At 41.3% G+C, this 10,200-nt stretch overlaps 2 non-coding genes across 2 annotated transcripts; one reads left to right on the top strand and one right to left on the bottom strand.

The window, feature by feature from the left end:
* Positions 1 to 9,350: 9,350 nt before the first annotated feature.
* On the bottom strand, positions 9,351 to 9,432 carry trnas-uga. The gene has a single exon. It is a non-coding gene; the product is annotated as a tRNA-Ser (tRNA).
* Positions 9,433 to 9,903: 471 nt separating this feature from the next.
* Positions 9,904 to 9,975, top strand: trnaa-cgc. The gene has a single exon. It is a non-coding gene; the product is annotated as a tRNA-Ala (tRNA).
* The last annotated feature ends 225 nt before the right edge of the window (positions 9,976 to 10,200 follow it).

Raw genomic sequence — 10,200 nt, 5'->3', positions numbered from 1 at the left:
GCCAACAGTAAAGCATCCTGAGACCATTCATGTGTGGGGTTGCTTCTCAGCCAAGGGAGTGGGCTCACTCACAATTTTGCCTAAGAACACAGCCATGAATAAAGAATGGTACCAACACATCCTCCGAGAGCAAAACATCGATATATTGGCTCTATGGCCAGGAAACTCCCCAGACCTTAATCCCATTGAGAACGTGTGGTCAATCCTCAAGAGGCGGGTGGACAAACAAAAACCCACAAATTCTGACAAACTCCAAGCATTGATTATGCAAGAATGGGCTGCCATCAGTCAGGATGTGGCCCAGAAGTTAATTGACAGCATGCCAGCGCGGATTGCAGAGGTCTTGAAAAAGAAGGGTCAACTGCAAACATTGACTCTTTTCATCAACTTCATGTAATTGTCAATAAAAGCCTTTGACACTTATGAAATGCTTGTAATTATACTTCAGTATTCCATAGTAACATCTGACAAAAATATCTAAAGATGCTGAAGCAGCAAACTTTGTGGAAATGAATATTTGTGTCATTCTCAAAATATTTGGCCACGACTGTACTTATTAAGTAGTTTTTGGGGTATCTGTACTTTACTCTACTATTTATATTTTTGACTACTTTTACTTCACTACATTTCTAAAGAAAATTATGTACTTTTTACTCCATACATTTTTCCTGACACCCAAAAGTACTCGTTACATTTTGAATGTTTAGCAGGACAGGAAAATGGTCTAATTCACACACACATCAAGAGAACATCCCTGGTCATCCCACTATCTCTGACTTCACTAAACACATGCTTTGTTTGTAAATGATGTCTCAGTGTTGGAGCGTGCCCCTGACTATCCGTAAATTTAAAAAAACAAGGAAATGATTCCGTCTGGTTTCCTAAATGATTTATACTTTTACTTTTGATACTTAAGTATATGTTAGCAATAACATTTACTTTTGATACTTAAGTACATTTAAAACCAAATACTTTTGGACTTTTACTCAAGTAGAATTTTACTGGGTGACATTCCCTTTTACTTGAGTCACCTTAATAGAAAATATCTTTACTTTTACTCAAGTACGACAATTGGGTACTTTTTCCACCACTGGAAAATGTGCATATTTTCTTTATGTGGATTTTAGAATATTCACATAAAATCTGTCGCCAATTGGATGAGAACCTAGTTTCTGCTACAAAGAATTCAATGACAGGGCCGAAAGCAAAAACATGTTTACCTTACATTTCAGTCTAAGGACGTCCGATGACTGTGAATCACCCTAAGGACCTTACAATTAATTTATTTAACCTTTATTTAACCAGGAAAAGCCCACTGAGACCCAGAGTCTCTTTTTCAATGGCGACCTGGCCAAGAAGGCAGCAACAATCAATACATTACAGAATTAATTCCTACAACAATACAATACAATTCAACAACATGATCCACACCAAAGACAGCATTTACACTCCTCTGCAACAGAGTCTCCCATCAACATTTTAAATTCATTCAGTGGACCTAACATATCTAGATGAAGCATGGGTTGTAGACTATTCCATGCCTCTGGTGCACAAGACGAGAAGGCAGTTTTGCCCTACACGGAACCCAAACCGGCTGCGCGCGTGCGCCATCATGCGCTATCGTGCATAAATTTATTTTGTCCCCCTACACCAAACGCGATCACGACACACAGGTTAAAATATCAAAACAAACTCTGAACCAATTACATTAATTTAGGGACTGGTCAAAAAGCATTAAACATGTATGGCAATTTAGCTAGTTAGCTTGCACTTGCTAGCTAATTTGTCTTATTTAGCTAGCTTGCTGTTGCTAGCTAATTTGTGTCGGGATATAAACCTTGAGTTGTTATTTTACCTGAAATGCACAAGGTCCTCTACTCCGACAAATTAATCCACACATAAAACGGCCAAACGAATTGTTTCTAGTCATCTCTCCTCCTTCCAGGCTTTTTCATTGTTGAACTTATATGGTGATCGCATCGAAACTTTCATAGTATTACCACGACTACCGGCAAAACAGTTCGTCTTGCAATCACCCACGTGGGTAAAACCAATAAAACCAATGAGGAGGTGGCACGTGGGTACCTGCTTCTGTAAACCAATGAGGAGATGGGAGAGGCAGGACTTTCAGCGCGATCTGCGTCAGAAATAGGAATGACTTCTATTTTAGCCCTTGGTAACGCAGATGCTCGTTGGTGCGTGCGAGCAGTGTGGGTGCAATAATTGAATAACATGGATTTCTACATTTATTTTGCGACGCTCGCGCACGTGACGTGTCTGGTCTGGTCAGCATGTAATACTGTAAATGTCCTGGGGACTTTAATTAAGTAGCAACCACCTAGCAGACCGGGTATGGTAACTGATGGTGGTGAAGGAGACCAGACTACAGAGATAAAGAGGGAGTTTACCCAAAAGGCCTTTGTAGATGAACACATACAATGGCATGGCATTTGTAATAAAGTGCAAGGATGCATGATAAACATAGTCTAGTCTCTGTATGACAGAGGAGGCTGCATGCATATACAACAAGTCAACAATAATCAATTACAGAGAGAAAAGTGGCCTAAACAAGTCACAAGCCTTATTACAAAAAATAAAACCCAATTTCAATTCAAGCTTCCTCACAAGATTATTCATATGAACTTTAAAGGACAACTTGCATTGAACCATATACCTAGGTATTTGTAGCTAACCTTTTCTGGCTGAGAGCGAGCTCTGGTAAAGGTCATGCATTATTATTATTTTTTTACATTCAAGACCAGTTTGAGACCAGGGCTGCAGTGACTAAAAAGCAGTCTGGAGCTCTTCAACAGCCTGAAACAGAGAGGGAGTAAATTAATATATGACTGCAGCATCTGCATATAGATGCAATTTCACTGGTTGCATACCATTTCCCAGATCATTAATACAAATTGAGAACAACACAGGAGCTACAATGGAACCCTGGGGCACACCTCTATTAGTCTCAAGAAAGCTAGACTTGTGATTGTCAGCATATACACATTGTGTTCTGTCAGAAAGATAGTTCCTAAACCAATTTACTGCCCCTTCACTGAGACCAATGTTACGGAGTCTAGCTAGCAACAATCATGTTCAACTGAATCAAATGCCTTTGATAAATCAACAAACAGAGCAGCACAATGTTGCTTTTTATCAAGTGCATTTATGATGTAATTTACCATAGCTGCAGTTGTGGTGCTGTACCACGATCTAAAGCCAGACTGAACCCCGCTCAGTATGTTATTTTCATTTAAGATGTTTTTTAACTGGGAGTTCACTTGGGATTCATAGACTTTGGCCAGGATAGGGAGTTTAGAGAGAGGACGATAGTTATTAGCATCTGAGGGATATCCACCCTTTAGTTGTGGGAGGACATAAGCTGATTTCCAAATGCTGGGTTTGGAATTGGTCAAGAGACTCAAGTTGAAAATGTGAGCCACAGGTTCAGTAATAATACCAGCTGCTATCTTTAAGAAGTAGGGATCCTTTTCAGTGTCTATTGCCTTTAGCGCTTTAAAGACCTCAGCATAAGAAACAGGCTCAAAGTTAAAATGGTTCACATGAGGGCCTATATCATGGTTTACTGTAACAGAGCTTACATTAGAGGCCTGGGCCCCACCATCCAAAACTGAACCAGCAGATATGAAGTGCTTGTTAAAAACCCCTACAATATCAGCTTTATCCTTCACTTCATTAGAATCCATCATTAAATGGTCAGGAAGGCCAGAGGATACATTAGAACCTGACACTGATTTGAGTAGCTTCCAGAACTTGGTAGGGTTGTTTAGGTTCTCTGTGACTGCATTTAGATATAAGTCTTATTTGGACCTCCGAATCAATCCTGTACATTTGTTTCTCAGCGCTCTGGAGGAGGCCCAGTCAACAGGAGCATTTGTATGTCTAGCTTGAGTCCAAGAGACATTTCTCTTTCTAATTAATTCTGCCAAGTTATCTGAAAACCAAGTATTGTCCCTTCCACCAATTCTACATTTCTTCACAGGGGCATGCTTATCACACACGGACACAAATTTCATATAAAAATAGTCCCAGGCAGTGTCAACATCAGAAATCAGACTTCCTCTGTCAATATTATGGTACAGATCATGTAAGAACGCTTGCTCATCAAACTGTCTAAAATGTCTTTTAAAATTATAACAGGGTTTGGCTTTGGTCATTTTTGTATTTCTAACACAAGCAATTGCACAATGATACCCCTTACTATTTGTGAGGGGTATTCATTAGAAGAATGTCCAACAGCGTTGATTTGTTAGGTGATCTGGGATTCGGTCTTGTAGGTGCATTAATTATTGTGCGACAGTCTTTCAGAGAGTCATACTTCTTAGCAATACAATGTCACATAGGTTGAGGAATACCGTCCACAAAGAGTAAATATGAACACACCAATTTCATGGGTTTTACTGAAACGGCTGTCCTACAGAATATTTGTCACCCCCCCAGGTTTATAATTACAATGTCATACAAAAAGTGTCAACGGTGTGCTTTAGGACCATGTGGACACAGCGGTCGGGTAGGCTTTTTGTAGTGTGTAGCCGGCTGGATTAGGACCAGGCAAAGCTTCTGGAAGGCTGCTGTCACGATCGTCATCAAGGAAATGACCAGGCCAAGGTGCAGCGTGGTAAGCATACATTCTTTTATTTTTAAATGTCGGCAACAAAAACAATAAACAACCAAACAAACGTGAAGCTCTGTAAGGCTATACATGCCCACTAACAAAGACAACAACCCACAAATGAGAAAAGTAAAAAAGGCTGCCTAAGAATGATTCCCAATCAGAGACAATGATAGACAGCTGTCCCTGATTGAGAATCATCCCCGGCCAAAAACAAAGAACCAGAAAGCATAGACTTTCCCACCCGAGTCACACCCTGACCAAACAAAGAGAATAAAAGGATCTCTACGGTCAGGGAGTGACAGTACCCCCCCCCCCCCCCCCCCCCCCCCCCAAAGGTGCGGACTCCTGCCCGTAAACCTGACACTATAGGGGAGGGTCCGGGTGGGCATCTATCTTGGTGGCGGCTCCGGTGCGGGACGCAGACCCCGCTCCACCTCTGGCTCCCCCCACTTTGGTGGCGCCTCTGGTGCGGGGACCCTCGTCGCCGACCCCGGACTGGGGACCCTCTCTTTGGGCACGCTTTTCATCCAAAATTCCCAATGCTGCCCCCTACCCTAGAGAAGTTAATAAGGAGAAGTGGATCTAAAATTCCATGCATTACAGTTGTATCTTTTAGCAATGTTTATTATGAGTATTTCTGTAAATTGATGTGGCTCTCTGCAAAATCACCGGATGTTTTGGAACTACTGAACATAACGCGCCAATGTAAACTCAGATTTTTGGATATAAATATGAACTTTACCGAACAAAACATACATGTATTGTGTAACATGAAGTCCTATGAGTGTCATCTGATGAAGATCATCAAAGGTTAGTGATTCATTTTATCTCTATTTCTGCTTTTTCTGACTCCTCTCTTTGGCTGGAAAAATGGCTGTGTTTTTCTGTCTTGGCTCTGACCTAACATAATCGTTTGGTGTGCTTTTGTCGTAAAGCCTTTTTGAAATCGGACACTGTGGCTGGATTTACTTCAATGATGATGGTTTTGCATCTAACCTTCCACCTCCAGCAGCCAGTCCCTCCAGAAACATGACTTCTCTCTATTGCTCTTTGATTGATACCAGGTGGGGAGCGCTCTGCTTTAAAGAGAGAAGCTATGTCTTTGACTAAAAGAGGCTTCTCAGCGTAGATGAAAACCTCTCTGAAGAGGCTTGAGTGTCTATTCATGCAAGGCAGGAGCCCTAGACACTCCAGACCCTCTTTGAATCTATAAAGTAAAAAAAGTCACATAATAAATTTGCCCTGAAGAATTTATTAGCTAAACTTATGAGATTCCTTACATATATGGAAACTTACTGCTCAAGATCATCCCATAGCCTGCTTTCTAAGTAGAACTTTGTGGCTGACACCACCCAGGGCATCCCTCTCCAATGTACAAATGTATAGCACTGAACCCAACATGACCGCTTCCTGTGCCTCGTCAACAGTTTGTGCTAACTGGATCTTAGTTCAATAAACAGTGTTTTGGGACAAATTAGCATAACAATAAACTGATTATCCCTACCCTTAAAAAAGATTGCCTGGCAACAAAAGGAAACCAAATCCATGTGGAAAAGTATTCATGAACAGCCACAACCCGAATATTTTTTTCAAACTTAGTGCAAATGAACAGTAACGTAACATCCATTACAGTATAAAGTTACTTACCTTCTCTCTGAAGTCATATTCCGCAATTTCTTTCAGTTCTGGCACAGGAGGTTGTAGGCCACACACTTGCCTGTATAGCCTCTCTGAAAAATTGCGGCTCTACACCCCCATGTACCGGACAGACAGCAATCATGCGGCCCACCTGCTTGTATACGCCATCATAGAGTGCTGTCACACAGAAGACAAACAGTAAATAAAGGACACATTAAATAACATGCAAAAATCAAATGTCTTACTCAAGTCATACATAATGCCATAAACACACGTGTCTTTGTTGGTGTAAAAGTGTAACTCACCTTGAGAGTTGTAAGAAAGGAATTTTTGCCAATCAGGTCCCTCAAATATTGCAGAGGAATGGATGGTACTCATTAGCAGTCAAATCTATTGAGGGACCACCCTCATCAGCTGCCCCTTTTCCTTCAGCGTCCCTAAAAACCATGTCTATTTTTTGCCTCCGGATTAAAACGGGGTCTCTTAAAGCCTCTCATTCCACAAACATAAACGTTGTCCCTCATCACGTTAATTTGGTTGGCATCAGGGACAAAAGCAGAGTCAATTTTGCTGCTCATTAACTTCAGCAGTGTTTGGAGGTCAACACACAAAAAAAGAGACATTCAGAATAACAAAGCTCAGATACTTCCCACAATTCATCTGTAATAAGACATTGAATTATTTACAGGGATGACGTACTCATTGTCATCACCAACATCAACAGAAGAGTGGGGTGAAAGTGGACGACAAGCCTCAGGGAATGGTGTAGGGGGGCCACAGGAAGTGGTGCAGAAGATGTGGGGGGGGGGGGGGGGGGGGCACAGGAATAAGTTCTGCCACAAGTGTAGGCTTGTTTGTAGTAGTCTGTAAAAGGTCATTTAAAGGCTTATACATTTCAAAAACATGGAGAAAGCAATAAAGCTGTCAAACATGAGGTGATTGCGTTCTGAAAATGATTTACAGAAAAAAAAAATGTAGCCGCATGCATCACTCACTGTAGAATGTAATCAATGTGTAGGTCAAGAAGACATTTTAAGGTTGCATGTATCTCAATTTTTTTAAATCATATTTTCCATATGTATTACATTGAAAAGCAGACAGTGCTGTTTTCTCCTCCATGGTCCATCCTAACTCTGGAGGGAACACCATATCTGGAGACAGCATTCATGTGTCACGTTGCTATGAATGGAATTGGGAGACAGGTGCAGGAATGTGTAATGTTTTTTATTAACCCAAATTATGCCGTGTAAAGGCACGAGGACGAAGACCAAACAAACATGTAACAAAAACACAGGGTTGAAACCCCCAAAAAAGAGCGAGGAGTACCTTGAATAAATAACACACACGCACAATGATTAACACAGTGGACGAGACCCGTAATCATCTGCGCAATCCACAAGGGCACAAAAGGCCAAAACACAAGTACTCACACAGGCCAACGGACATAGTAGCAATCATCGACAGCCCAATGGTAAAGCAAAGGGCACATCAATACAATTACAATCAGTGGGAATGGGGACCAGGCGTGCGTAATGACACAGTTCCTGAGGGATCCGTGACATCATGAAGCAATCCATTACAGTACTGCTGCGATTGTTGCTGGAAGCACGGAGAAACACAACGAGACGGCTGTACCCATCAATGCCACCATGTATGACTATCCTCCACCTAAATCAGAGAATACAGCACTGGTTGATACAAAAGCTGAAGATACATTAAATAAACAAACATCACCATCCTCCTTTACCACTTAAATGCTGCATCAGGTTCCTGCAGTATATAACAAAGCAGCAGACCAAATATTAAATTAACATCCAAAATGTGGAACAATGTTAATGAACAATCTACCGCGGATCACAACTATAAGTACTTCCGTTAGCCCTCTAAAGGCCACAACAAGGGTTTGTTCTAGACTGTTTCCTACAGTGGAAGATGTGTGATTACAATATCAAATCAAATCAAATTTATTTATATAGCCCTTCGTACATCAGCTAATATCTCGAAGTGCTGTACAGAAACCCAGCCTAAAACCCCAAACAGCAAGCAATGCAGGTGTAGAAGCACGGTGGCTAGGAAAAACTCCCTAGAAAGGCCAAAACCTAGGAAGAAACCTAGAGAGGAACCAGGCTATGAGGGGTGGCCAGTCCTCTTCTGGCTGTGCCGGGTGGAGATTATAACAGAACATGGCCAAGATGTTCAAATGTTCATAAATGACCAGCATGGTCAAATAATAATAATCACAGAAGTTATCGAGGGTGTAGCAAGTCAGCACCTCAGGAGTAAATGTCAGTTTTAGACCTTCAGTTGCTGTTTTGCCTAAAAATACAAAAACATGTTTGACCTCAGTACTCCTCAATAATAAGTCACCTTTATGTAGCTAGCAGGGCTGTAAAAATATTACAAGACGGCGCCGTTCACTGTGGCTATGGCCGGGGTGTGCGGATAAGGAACGTTAGCAAGCTAATGTAACCGATGTGAAATGGCTAGCTAGTTAGCGGTGGTGGCGATAATAGCGTTTCAATCGGTGACGTCACTCGCTCTGAGACGCGTTTAGGCGTTAATTTAGCGCGTGAAGATGTTAATTTAACGCGTGCACACATTAATTTAGCGCCTGCACCTGCTTACTTTACACACATAGCATTAAAAAGATCGCGGTTTAACCACGTGCTTTATGACCCCAACGGCGTTCCGTAGGTGTAGCAAAATATAAATTTTCTCAAAAGTGGGGTTAGAAGTTTATCAACTTTCAAAGCAGAATTACTTTCCCAATGTTCCTCAACTGTAGTGTATGTTATACAATTTTCTAGCGCCGAGTCTCTACTTTTATCCAATGTAAAAAAACACAATTTCAAATGTTGCTACACAAGACCGAATCGAGCCGGTCTAGCACATTTTTTGTTTTATTGAGAACGGAGTTGAGCGTTCCTCAGCTAGTGTATTTCGTGTGCTTTTCAATCAATCTATCGCCTATTTTAGCACATGCATAAGGTTTGATCGCGCAATCTGATTATTTTCGCATGGTGAACGGGGTTATTCGTCATAATCCCCATGTTATGATTGATTCAAAAGAACCATTTTCCGCTGCGAGCAGGGTTCGAACCTGCGCGGGAAGAACCCATTGGATTTCAAGTCCAACGCCTTAACCACTCGGCCATCGCAGCTTATAGTTGTGTAGGATGATATTATAAATAATGAACGATTCCTGTAAGGCGTCGACGATGAACATCATAAAAACAGGCAGTTTAGCTAGCTTGTTTGATTATAGGCTACCATCCATATCCGTGGCTAGTATTTGGCTAAATGGCAATTGCACTGTCTGACAACAAACATCAGTAAACCGCTGATCTAGCTACAACGTATAGTAGCAAGCATAGCTAACTTAACGTTAGCCATCAAGAAGCTAACGTAAACATGATAATGTTGTGCGCCACTGTAAACGTTGTTGACATCAGATATTGCAATGAATGTATAATTAAAGACTAAATGAATAAATCACATACCAACCAACCTGATGAACAAGTTGCTAGGTCGGCTAATGGGACGTTCCCAAAAACATAAAACCCTCAATATTGGAGACTCTACAAGAACTAGGTTAATAAAATAGCTTAAATACTTCTTTAAAATTATCACGTGGGGATGTAGCTCAGTGGTAGAGCGCATGCTTCGCATGTATGAGGCCCCGGGTTCAATCCCCGGCATCTCCATATTTTCCGAAGATTATGCTTTCCCAATATAGTTCCATTTTTTTTTCTCATCTTTATTTAACCAGGTAAGCCAGTTGAGAACAAGTTCTCATTCACAACTGCGACCTGGCCAAGATAAAGCAAAGCAGTGCGGTAAGGCAATAAATAGGCCATAGTGGCGAAATAATTACAATTTAGCAAATAAACACTGGAGTGATAGATGTGCAGAAAATGAATGTGCAAGTA

The sequence above is a fragment of the Salvelinus namaycush genome, chromosome 12 (genome assembly GCF_016432855.1).
Source record: "Salvelinus namaycush isolate Seneca chromosome 12, SaNama_1.0, whole genome shotgun sequence".
NCBI classification, from domain to species: domain Eukaryota; kingdom Metazoa; phylum Chordata; class Actinopteri; order Salmoniformes; family Salmonidae; genus Salvelinus; species Salvelinus namaycush.
Note: the sequence above shows the minus strand (reverse complement) of the source record. Positions and strands in the feature narration are given on the sequence as shown.